The following is a 13,473-nucleotide window of genomic DNA, read 5'->3' as shown; positions in this document are numbered from 1 at the left end:
GAGTTTACAGGCGCCACAAGACAAGATGGAGGGCATAGGAATCACAAAAGTGAAACAACAAAAAATGGCTGTATTGGCCTTTTGACAATCCTACCGTGCAAGTTCTTGACAAGGTGGTAAATGCAAGGGGGAGAGTGTAGAGGGAGAAGTGCAGTGGGGTGCCCCCAGAGAGAGCAGGCGGGGAAGTGCTGGGTGGGCAAAGGTGGCAAGTGCCAGGGGAAAGGGAGGATAAGTGCGGTGGACCGGGAGGACCAAGTTGGGCTAGTCCGGGAAAGGGAGCCGGAGGGCAAGTGCTGGCAAAGGATGCTGGGGTGACTGGTAGGTGGTGGTCTGGCCCCAGTATTACTCTGACAGAACCAGGCCACAGTCGCAGTGGCAGAGAGAGTGTTAGCAAGGAAGGGGAAGAGGGAAGGAAGAGGAGAAAAGGAGAGTCTTGAGAAGTTTCCGGAACTTAAAAGGATCCGGCTCATGTATGATGGGGGCGAGCCGTTACAGAGGGAGAAGCCAGCCGAGTAAAGGGATCTTCCTTCCACTGTCTGCTTAGAGAAACGTTTGACCTCCAGAGAGTTGGAGCCAGAGGACTGAAGGACACTGTCCGAGAGGTATTTAGGGAGGGAAAGCTGGATGTTAAGAGGTCCCAGGTCCCAGACAGTCTTATGGATGATGAAAAGGGTCTTGCATTTGATCCTTGTGGTTTAGGGCTGGAGAGATGTAGTCCCTGGGCTTGAGACAAAGGATAACTCTTGCAGTCCTATTCTGGATTAGTTGAAGGGGGCGAAGGGGGCAAAGAGGCACATTGAGGAAGAGGCTGTTAGAGTAGTCTAGCCTAGAGAGAACCAGGGCTCTGGAGACATTGAGCTTCTGGGGGAAGGTGAGGAAATGTAGAATGCCTCTGAGATGGTAGAGTTGAAGGTTGGACTTTTTGGCAAGGACCGTGATGTGTGAAAGGAAAGAGAGAGGAGTCAAAGAAAATCCCAAGGTTAATTGCCTCACAGGTGGGTGAGGGGAGGGGACCCAAGGAGGCTGGCCAGAGAGTGGGGGGAACAAGGAGCAGGCGTCCCAATGAGAAGGATCTCAGATTTACTGGAATTAAGGCAGAGATCATTGGCAGAGCACCCTGCCTAAAAAGCAGTCAGGTATGAGGGAGGAGGATGAGGGGGTAGAGGATGGTGAAAGAGAGGTGTGTGGCAAATGTGTAACACTGGAAATGAGGGGAGAAAGTGGAGATCAGGTGGGGGAGAGGGGCCATGTAGATGTTGAAGAGCCAAGGCGATAGGATAGAGCCCTCAGGGACGACAGAGGTAGTGAGGTGGAGGAGAGAAAACAACCCATTTGCACTTGGGACGGTCTGTTTGAAAGGAAGGAGGTAGGCCACACCAGTGCCCTGTCCGTGATGCCTAGGGTACCATGCAGATGGTTTATGAGGATGGAGCGGTTGACTATGTCCAAGGCAGAAGAAAAACCAAGGAGGATCAGAACAGAGGGAGTGTTAGAGTCCAATAACATTTTCATCTTTTAACAGATTTTACAAAGTCCCACTTGCTTTCCTATGGAGAAAATTGCGTTGATTGAACATCCGTAGCACAAAACCTACTATATGGAATTGTACCAAATAAGAAACAACAAAGTGTTACAGATATTCCTTTTCCTGGTTTGGGGTAAATCTGTCTGATAGTTTTACAAAATATTCGACTGAGAAGGAGGTGCCTCCAGGTTCCAAAAACATTTATATATCGCCCATGGTGCTTTTCAGCAGAGTGGCTGAGAGGCTTTTCCTCACTGCGAGTGGTTCATGCAATAATACAGGCGGCAGCCAAAAATGAAAAGTGCTCCAAAAGCTATTTGAGGGAGGAAAAAGGCTGCAATTACATCAGACTATAGTAAAACAAACTTTATCACATGAATTTAAGAATGGTAGGGAGAAAGGTAGAAGGACAGGGAGGGCAAAATCAATTGAGGGGAGAAGGTGGACCAACACAAGAAGTGGGTGACCCATGTTGATTGCCTTTGAGAACAGTGACATTTTAACTTTTAAGGCTTTTCTTTGTTGTCGCAGGAATCGCTCATTGCTGTGCACACTGATATGGCATAAGTAGAAATGATTTCTAGGGAATTATAGCAGGAATAGGGAGTGACTTTTTTCACACCTGCAGCAATCACTTCTACAAGTCAGGTAGCAATGGGTCTTTGGGAAACAATATTAGTGTAACAGGGTATATTGCTTCTGTACTATATGTTCAAAAGGTTCTATGTTCTTTTGCCGCCAGGTTTTTTAAAAATTATTTTTATTACAAAACGTTTCATTGAAGAAACAAATTAAAAATGTGTATTTTTATTTTTCGGAGGTTACCCCTCTAATGTCCCCCTTTCCCTATTATGTAAATCCTATCCCTAATACCCCTTAATTTGATGAGTTGTTTCAATGAATATTTATTGTTAAAAAACTCATTGAAAAAAAACCTGGTGAAAAACAACGGTTTACCCTTCATGTACAGTCCAAAATGTTTCCCAATGGCTGGTACTTAACAGTAAGGTCACTGAGGAGGTCATATGTGGTGTACTAGCTGAGCTCACACATCATGTCATCCCTTAAACACATATAGGTAAGATTACTATTCAGTACTGGAATGAGGAAGAGGAATGTGGGGGAATAGGTACCATTATTATTCAGTACTGGGACAATGAAGAGGCATGCAGGGTTCAGGTAGGAATACTAATGAGGTGCCGAAGAAGAGGGAGGTGCGATAACGTAGATCTTTTTTCCTGCTGATGTCAGGAATTAATTGAGAACTTCACTCTTAAGTCACGTGAAAAGCTTGTCCAATCAAAACAAAGGATATAGTAAACAAGCATCAGCTTCCCTCAGTCGTTGCACACTTTATGTTGAAGTAATTACAAAATTGTACAGTTTTTAGCACACTTAACACAACAAACCACTAATAGTCTCCTAAAATTCCCCCCTACACAATGTAAGTTAATTTAGGAAGCAATCACATGATTTTTCTATACGAAGAAAAACAAATTGCTTCCTATATTAACTTACAATACTTCTAGCTAGCAATCACAGTGATTGCCCCATCTCAGTATATTATAGTTTTGAAATATTTACTCATTTCTTTGTTGTTGCCATTTGTGCCGATTCCCAAACTCGGAAAGACACTTGAAAAAGAAAATAAATATGCTATCTTCAAGCCCCAAACTTTCACAGATAATCTTTTCTTACCCTGCCCACATGCTCCCTGGTCTTAAAACTGCCTTACTGGCACTCCCTATGTCATTTTAGAGCACTTTCCAAAAGATCATGATTCTCAAATTGCATTATGGCGGTTTTTCATAAATAGAAAACACTTGCCCCAGCAATTGCATCATGGGAGATATAACTAACCTTCTGAGTACAGGGGAACCTCACTCTACGCCAAATTAAAAGAAAAACTAATGGACGGATTTACAGCAAACCAACAAAGGATTTCCTTTGAGCGCATTGTGCCTAACTTGTTTCTCTGTGTGCTTGAGCAAAATGTTGACATTTTCCCAATGGAACCATTTTGACCCTTTATATCATTTGTACCATAACACGGATTTGCACAAACCTTTCCAGTTCAGGGGGTACCGGGCCCCAAATTACAAATGTCAAATGTCGCGCTGATCTGTCCTACAGCTCAAACGTTATTAGCCATAGAAACTTTGCATTTCATACTGATGCTAGGTTTCACCTTAACTACACAGCGACTAGCATTGCTATATAATAAATATATATATATTCAGTGTGAGTTAAGGGATAGTTAAGGTGAATAGGTTCAGTGCAACAAAACCCTTGAAATTTAGTGTAAAAACATCAGTTGAAGTGACGATAATGTGCTGATTTAATGCAACAAAACCCCTGAAATTTAGCAAGGGTTGAAATCTACGGCTCTTTAACAATGAGGCTCCCATTGCATAACACCTAAGCACACTGATGACATCTGAAATGCAATCACTGATGACCACACATATGACATCACTTTGAACATGTCAGATGCCATCAGTGATGACATCATAACAGAAATCACGTAGGATATCACCTGTTAACACATCAATGACCTTACTTTGTAATTACTAGCCATAGGGATTGTTTAGGGCTATAACTGAAGATATAAAGTGAATTATTGCACAGATGCAATATACCATGTTTTTTTGAAGGTCCAAAAACTTTTAACAAGTGTTTTAAATAAAGGTAGAATAACTACAGAAAATTGTTCTTGCACAAATCAATCTACAATTGTCATAGTTAAAAATATCTAGCGAAATGCAGGCTTCCAACCCAGAACTAAAATTATTACAACGTTCTTCCATTCAGTACATGTGTTACCCTAGTCTTGATAACTCTCTCCTCTTGCAACATGAAAGTGTATTTCAACATGGTTTAGCTTTGCAGGTCACCATCCCTAACCTTTATCATTTGACAAGGCAAGGCCTTCCTTCTGATTGGTAATAATGACAGTAAATAGACTGATATATGAAGATATGATGATTTCGGTCACTGTTCTTTCTACTACAAATGTGACTAGTTTATAAGAATATGCTGCAAGATGAGTTTTCTGACCATGATTCAAGTCATTCCAGAGCTGGTGAAGAGTGGTTATAACGTGCATCCAAGTATTGATTTTGGCCAAGACTGATGAGTAACACTGTGTGGGAAAGAACTGTTTACACTTGAACGGCTTTCACTGGACAGATATACCATGGGAGGTTTTATGGTTACATAGCAGCTACTCTACAGGAGTAACAGCATAAACTGTCACAGTTTTCAGCCAACATGATGAGCACCACTAAATCACATCACAGTGTGATGCCTCCAAGTCCAGTGCATCATTGTGGATTCCTCCTCATAAGGGCTTTCTTGTGGTGAAGAGGAATGGGCACTCCACTAAGGGAGCTGTCTCCACTCAGATGATCTGCACAGGGATGAACACATGCTTTTACCCTCTGCTATGAGCTGGTTTTGTGGGTGATAGAGACTTATAAACCAAAGAATATCTACCATATTTGACAATGCTGAATGTTGATTCACCGTGTGCAATGTGAACACTGACCAGATCTCATATCAGACTACTGTCTAGACATATGGGGCCTCATTTTGAGTCAGGCGTTAAGGGGTTAACGGCGCCGTAAACGGCGCCGACCCTTAACGCCTGATTACAAGGTCCCTTAGCGCCATGGTGATTTTAACGCCTGCTTTTTGCAGGCGTTAAAATCCATGGCGCTAAGGGACCATGGTGCTAATTACGCCACCATAATTTACGGTGGCGTAATTAGCGCCTTCCCCACTCCCATTATGCCCTATGGGGCAAAAATGGGAATGGGGAAGGGTAAAATGGGAAATGGGGATTTACCGCCCCACTCACCTTGGAATGGGGCGGTAAATCCGCCAACCACCATGGCGTAAACCTAGTTTACGCCATGGTAGTAAGGGTACGACCCAGGCGGTAACTTACCACCTGGGTCGTAATGAGGCCTATGGCCTCATTACAAATCAGGCTGTCCGGAAATAACGGTGGCGGTAAACCCGCTGCCACTGTTGTTTCTGGACCGCCTGATCCCGACTCCTGCAGGCGGGAGGTGATGTTCCCGCCAGTTTTGACCTGGCAGGTTTAACACCGCCCGCCTGCAGGTGGACGAGGAAACACCGGCAGCATCACGAGATGCTGCCGGTGTTTCCATCATCCCCATTCCCATTGAGTCCCATAGGACTCAGTGGGAATGGGGATTAACACCATTCCGCCTCCGTGATTCCCGGGAAACCGGGGTTGTAATGCCCCGGTAATTCCGGGAATCATGGAGGCGGAATGGTAATATGAGTCCGGCGGTAACCAGGCGGTTTTACCGCCTCGGTTACCGCCGGACTCGTAATGAGGCCCATAATCCAGGGTCCAGGTTCACAAAACTCTAAAACAAATATAAAGTAAGCAATTTTTTCTGATAAACCCAAACAATATCCTACAGATGACAAATACCTCGTGAGAAAGACACTGATCTAAGGGAAAAGACCTGGGCAGAGTTTTGAAGCAGCAAAATAATGCTTAAATAGTAGTACATTATAAGGAATAAGCTAATATTGTACACAATTTTGAAACTACACCCTTCCTTCTCCACACAAGCCCGCCCCAAAAATACCATTCCCTGTTAAAGTGAAAAGAGTTTGGATTTGTCGTCTCTCAAAGGCTTAATAATAACATGATTTAACAACACTATAGTGTATAGTGTGTTTTGATACTTCAGATCATTGCAACCTTACATATGCTTATCTTGTAATGCTAGCAGATACTGACGGCTGAAGGACAGCAGTGTGATTTTAGTGGAATGTTGAATGGTGTGGCTTTGTTGCATTCTTACCATGATTAAATGAACAGACAACACGTATGATATTATATTTTAAGTGGATTATTTGGGAGCCGTGACAGTGCTGGACCAAAATAATAAATGGATAAAGTATACATTGCAACTGAACTGATATTCTTGATGGTTTGCTAACTAAATTACATGGACCACCTAAAGTTCATAGTGTACCTCCAATCTCAAGGGATTCTGGGTTTCCCCTCCAGAAAACATGTAATATGAGGTGCAAATAACTTCATAGCAAAACGAAAAATGCCTCTTGTTTCCACTTTCCCTTAGATTCCCCTGCCCAGGCTCTTAAACCACCACTAAATAAGCCTTCTTCTTCAGGTTCCTGTTTTTTATCCCTACCACATTGTCCAGTGCCAGCTTGGTTTGCCTGCCCTATTTGCTTGAATCAAAAGGCCAATGTCTATAGTCAGGCTCTTCGTTCCTGTTCTTTTTCCTTCCATAAGCACTTCTGATATGCAGCATGCATTCCCCCCACTCTTCAATGTCACACTCGTCTATGCGTACCTCTACCACCTACCTGCCTACCCCATACTACTTTTTACCCAGCTGAGCTCAAATGTTTTCCTGCCTCTCTATATATTTCCCCTAATCAGATTCCTCATCCCTTTGGGACAAACTGCGACCACCATTCTCCAGGTCCCTCTCCTTTTCACCTTCTTCACTCATTTGGGCACTTCTGCGTCTGTCTCCCCCTTCTTCACTCCTTTGGCACAGTTCTTAGTATTCCCATCTCCTTCATCCCTTTGGACATGATTGTTACGATCCCCTCCTTCACTGCTTTTTGTTTCGTTGTAACCATGCCTTTCTTCTTCACACCTTTGGCTCCTGTAATTAATATGCTATGTATACTGTGCCCTCGCTAACAACATTTCCATCTTTGGCCACCACTCTCTTGCTCCATCCCCACAGTCCAATCCTCTTATCTCCTCACTTTGGTCTCCAACTCCATGCCCTACCCTTCTGTACCTTCCCTTCAGCTTCCTGGGCTCTGCTCCATCTCCAGGTCTACCTGCCCCTTTCCCCAGCCTTCTCCAAAACGACTACTTTCTCCAGTCTCGTGTCTCCCGCTCCTACTCCAAACATCCACACTACCAAACAGAGGCTGTCTGCTCTTATAGTGCTGTGCTATAGGGAACTAGCTATTTGGCTCCAGTCCTGAGATGGCTACACCATCTCTCTTGCTGTCACACCATGTGAAGCCATTGGGTGGCAGCCCTAACCCTTATGATGACTTCCTATCCTGTTATGGGACACATGGCTGGCTAGCACTTCTTCCTGGGTCACTCTCTCTCTGGTTGTCATGCCCTACTCCTGCTCCAGTGTAGACTTCCTTAGCCTAGCTGTTCTTAAATGAGTATCCCTGTGTGATGGGTGGCTGACCGAATGTTAAGATTTGCCACCCAGTTTAGGTCCCCCTCTTTCCTTCTGTATATCTTAGAGGGGATTGCTGTACCCACATGAATGGAGACGAACAGGCAGGCATTTTAAGCTCTGTGAAACCACTGTTCCATCATGCATCCCTTCAAGCATCGGTAGCTGCTGAATCCCCAGCTTCAGTGGAAATGAAAGCATTGAGCTATTGTTTTGGGGAGATAATCATTTCCCTGACTCCATGTGATCTCTGATCTCCCTAATACAAGGGCTACTTTACATAAAGCAGCACCTCCCTAGTTGGTGCCTTCTGACTGTCTCTTGTGATGAGAAGTTGACTAAGCTGGAGTGACCAATCGATTCTCCCAACACAACCCTGGGCCTATCATCCTCTACCCGGGGAGGCACTTGGCTCACTTGGTTAAAAGGCCTTTCTCCCCATAGTGTATGAACATAGATGTATTGTAACTATCTTGAATGCACTTAGTTAAAGCAGCAGCAGCAGCTTGTCAAGCACAAGGGGCATTGGTGGGTAAAAATGTGGCGTTCAAGATATCAGACCCCATTAGCTGAGGTAAAGTTGGTATTTTGAACAGTATTGTAAATAATGTGGGATCAGTTCACTTTGAATCCACTGATTTTTCTCACTTCTACCTAAAAGGAATACGTATGGGATCTTGCTTGGTTCAGTTCAGCAACATTTGACTCTCCATATGTTTTGGACAGCTCCCATCAGTCCAGGGCAACATAGTTAAGGTTGAGCGATCATGGCTGCCTTACTCGAAAACATCTGGTGCCCGTTTTGACTGCTAATAGGGGCATTGTACAGCTGGTCAAAAAAGGCCAATGTGCTTTAAAATACAGTGTTCCCCTCAATTTTACCCCAAACACTTTCAGGTATTGTTCAGTTGTTGTGAAAACGGATTAATTTAGATTCAGGACTGTAACAACCACTTCCTTATGGCTTCTGGACAATGCTTTGTCCCAAGTCGCCACTGAGTGCCACATTGCCTGTATGGCTGACCATGCTGCCACTGGTATAGTTCTCTAATGCAGGTGCAATGTATGAACAGAGCTAGCACAGTATACATCACTTTTCCTGAATGGCAAGCTTGCCAAATACGTTTTTGCCGCATTTATCTGCAGTTTTTTACCACAATGTACATTCATCCAGTCATTGTCAAATCGATGTATGCTGCATTACCCTTAAAGGGAGAAACATATGTTTCAAAACATGATAATAAGAAAGATAAAGTGGTCAATGCTGAGTAGAATGCTGCAGTCGTCCATAACTCGTGATGCCCTAGTTGCGCGAAATGCCACCTTCGAAATGCACATGTTCATTTTGCAAACAATAGAAATGGCGGTAACTTTCCATATGAAAATATGTGTTGGGTTCTCTGTGACAATCCCCGTGGAAGGTGACAAAGAGAGCAGCAACCGGAAATGGAATCCTGTGGATATCATGTTGCTGAAGTGCAAAGCTCTGATGTTAGATGCTCCTGCCACTCCCATGCATAAGGAGGGAGAGTCAGTGGCACTTAAGGAAATTACCACTATCGCTAGAGTCACAAGACCCAATAAATGAAGGAACAGAGACCCAGTATGTAAGGATGATTTTGCACTTTGAACATTGCACATGCGGTTCACAAAGTGCAAGTCCCTGATTTACTACTGGGACTTAAACATGATACAAGGCCCTGGCCCTCCAAGCAGACTTAAGTGTCAGAAACATTGCTGTGGTCTTGCTGACTATTGGCTTATTCAACCCCTGTGAGCTAGAGGTTAGGGTCTTCAACCTACCCAGGCCGCCCAATGAGCTACTTATGGTCAGTGAGTGCCTTTAAAGTGGTGTGCTTTAAAGAGCCTGTCAGTATAAATTGCATTTTCACATTTGCACGTCCGTTTGGGAAATGGAACTAATAAAATATATCACAATGCAGTTGTCTACTCACACCACACGTATAGTACAAACCAATACAGGTAAATACTGCCCAGGTAATTTTTCCTTAATTATCAGTAATAGGGTGTACTAACCATATAACTGTGGTACATACACCCTATTACTAGTAGTGGAATGGTTATGTTATTGACCTCCATTGAGTATTTGAAGGAACTGCCATGGGTAGTAATTCTGTGCTGGATAATTCCCCAATGTATGTGCCTGTAAAGTGGATGAAAGACCACCAGCCCCATGCTGGAGGTTTTTCTTCTCCAACCACATGCTGGATTTATTTTCGCCACTATACATACAAACTAATAATCGGGTGGTGTGGTAAAGTGCTGGTAAAATGGTGGCAAATGTGTTACAGCCTCTTTACCTCCATGTTTTGCCACACCAAAGCACTTATAAGCAGCCCCTCCATGTCACAGACTCGAGCCAGCAGTGCAGTTGTAACTCAGAGTAATGCTGCTCATGTACAAGGCCACATTCTGACCTGCATAGTCCATGATGAGATAATGATTGTGCTTGCAATGTCATTGCATAGGAAGAAGAAACGAAAGAGGAGAATGAATGCATGTACATAGTGCAACACAATGCGTTTTTAGCCTCTGAACCTTCGGGTGCCGGTGAACAGTGTGTGCTGCCAACGCATTTACAGGATTTGTCGGATTTTGTATTCCCTTTCTGAATTCAATGTCTATTTTTTTAATCATTTTATAAGACTGTTGCTTTGGCAGACCTTGAGAAAATTGCTCAGAGCGAACATTGAGAATGTGATGTTGTTTAGGTCGTATTTTCCAAGGCCTGAGAACATCATTGTGTAGCAGGACTTCCTTTCGTTTTGGATACTAGATTTCTATTTACGGGTTAGTTGGACATTGACTCTGAATCGGTTGCTTTCTTTCCCCAGACAGTAATTGAATGAGCTTGGCCAAATAAAGGGAACCTTGCCCTAGATGCTTGCAGTAGCTACACGTATACAAAACTAGTCGATGGAGCCTGGAAATGCAAATTGTTTGTAACGTATGAGAATTAATTATTTTAACTGCACATAGTTACAAGATCACTCTTTAAATAAGCAGAGTCATAGAAGGCTATTAATCAAAATCAATTTCTTATCCCAGGCATAACCAGTGCATTACACACACACAAACACTTGCACAAACGCACATCTGTTCCAGTCCTTCTAGGGCACTGCCATGCAATATCCATGCAGAGAAGAATGGCTTCAAAAGCTCAGAGTCTCTTCTATCTTATATCTTCTCTTCAGAAAATATAATATTAAAATAGCAAGTCTTGAGAATAGTGCTTGAAATGAATGCAATATAGCAGGATTTTAACACCATGATTCCAAGCCCAACACTGTTCATTGGGTTGTTACATACTATAGCTATATATTTCAATGTGCTATGTCACCTATAACCAGGGCATGTATTGAACTGTGTGTCATTCCTGCTAAAGGATGTGTCCATGCTGTGATGCATATCAAAAAAGGTTTTTATATAGGAGCATGGTCGATCAAGTACATAATTCCCAGTTCTCCATACAACAGAAAATGCTGGCACTATTGGAGTGATCCCTAAACGTCTTCTTAAAAACATTTTAAAGTATACCCAGACGTTTGACATTGCTATTGCCCCAAATACCCAAAATAGTAATGCTCGCCTCTGTGTCTTTAATAGAATCAAGACTCTGCGCAGATAGCAGCGGTAATCTTCATTCTAAGTCAAGACCGAAGGTGAGCATTATGCTTGTTCAAAGCTATGCACCACCACTTCTGCCACTGATGCCACTGGCTTGAAATAAAAGGTCTTAAACGAATTGTCGCTAGACCAGTCCGCTGCCCTCAGTATATCTAGCAATGCTGTTCTTGCAGTGAACACTTTAGATGCCATTGTTCCTCTCACTGAATGCGCTCCAAATTGTGCCAGGTCTAACCCTGCTTGCTGCATCATTTCTCTAACCCATCTCACAATTGTGGCTGTAGCTACCGTCTTGAACAGCTTTTTACACGCAATCAACAGTTGCAACACTCATGCTGTGTTTGTGCTCCCGAATATACGCTGCTACACATAGCTGCGTCTGATTGGTTAGGTATGGATACGAGATCAATGAGGAGCTAGTCTTTGTCCTCTTTGACAGCATGAAGGTGATTCCTTCCGGGCCGTTGATTTTCCTATCTATGTCCAATGCCTCGATGTCTGGCACTCGAATGCAAGTTACCAGGCACAATAGCATCACCAGCTTCCCTGACAACTGCGTTATGGATAAGTTTGCTGGCCAGCTCGCTAAGAAACGTAACACTATCTTTACGTCCCATAAGTGTGCATATTTGGGAGTCTGGAAGCCCGGAATTGAGCTTACTTTATAAGCCTGACCAAAACTGGGTGATCGACGAATGGCATCCCATCTACCGGCGCGTGGATTGCTGATATCGGTGACTGATATACTCCTATTGTCCAGGAGGGAAGCTAGACAATAAGGACTGCCACTATAGGGGCTGAAACAGGAGCAATATGTCTCCCTTTGCACCAGTTCTCCCATCTGCCCCATGCCACATCATAGCTCCTGCGAGTGGAAGGGGCCCAGGAGTCCAAGATGAGTTGGCCAGTTTGGCCTGAAAGGCTGGAAAGCTTCCCCAGACATATTGCACGCCATCAGTGTCGTGTGCACTTCACTCTCAGATGATGAAACGACCCAGCGGGGTCCGTGGGAAGGTGTGCGTCTGATGGGAGAATCCATGGGAAATCGGAGGAAAGTTCCAGCAGAGCTGGAAACCATACTTGTGACTTCCATACAGGCTCTACAATCACTATTGTCACTCTCTCTCTGCTGACCTTCGCCAACACCCTGCTCATCATCACAAACAGCAGGAATGCATAGAGCAGTTCTCTGCTCCAGCTCTGCATGAACGCGTCCATGTCTCGAGCGCTCAGGTCTAGTGTCCTGCTGAAGAATCAACTTGTCTGTGCATTCAGCTGGGACGCACACAGATCTGTCCCCACAATCAGTCCAGTCACCGGAACACTCCCCTGTTGAGAATACAGTTGCTGGAATCTGTCAGATATCATGAATTCCAATCCGCCGCTACATTTAGGGCCCCTGGAGGATATTCGGCTGTCACTGATATCCCTGCTCGAAGGTAATAATGACAGAGGTATTTTGCTAATTGCGCTAATAGTCTGGACCTCTTCCCTCCTAGGTGGTTTATATACCTGACTGCTGAGATGTTGCCCATCTTCAGCAGTATACAGCAGTTTGTAAATGCTTTTATTGCGAATGACCCAGCTAACAGTTCTAGACAGTTTATACAAAGCTGTAGTTCTCCTGAATTCCATTTGCGTCCTATCTATAGACTGTCACATTGAGCCCCCTATCCTGCTCTGCTTGCGTCTGGGTCTATGACTATGTCAGGTCTGTCTCCAAAGATGGCGCCCGTTCCATGCGTCCATGTTTTGTAGCCACCAGGGTAACTCTGTGTTTGATTCCTGGTCTAACAGAAGCATCTGGTGGTATCGCAGGACCGGTTGAAGGTGTTTGTTCTTCAATCTATGAAGGGCCCTGTAATTTAAGGGCCCAGAGAAAATGGCTTGAATGGAGTCCGCTAGTGGGTCTTCTACTCTTGCTAGAGCTCAGAGAGAGAGATGACTTGCTTGTCGAGGCAAAGCTTGACCTCTTTTTTGATTTCCTGGATCTTCCTTGCTGGGAGCTCTAAGGTCTCCTTCTTTTTGTCTACCACGAAACCTAGGCAATCTAATCTCTTTGCTGGT

This window comes from Ambystoma mexicanum, chromosome 3p (assembly GCF_040938575.1).
Source record: "Ambystoma mexicanum isolate Mex_15411 chromosome 3p, UKY_AmexF1_1, whole genome shotgun sequence".
In the NCBI taxonomy this organism is placed as follows: Eukaryota; Metazoa; Chordata; class Amphibia; order Caudata; family Ambystomatidae; genus Ambystoma; species Ambystoma mexicanum.
The sequence above is the reverse complement of the archived record's forward strand: the minus strand, read 5'-3'. Positions refer to the sequence as shown.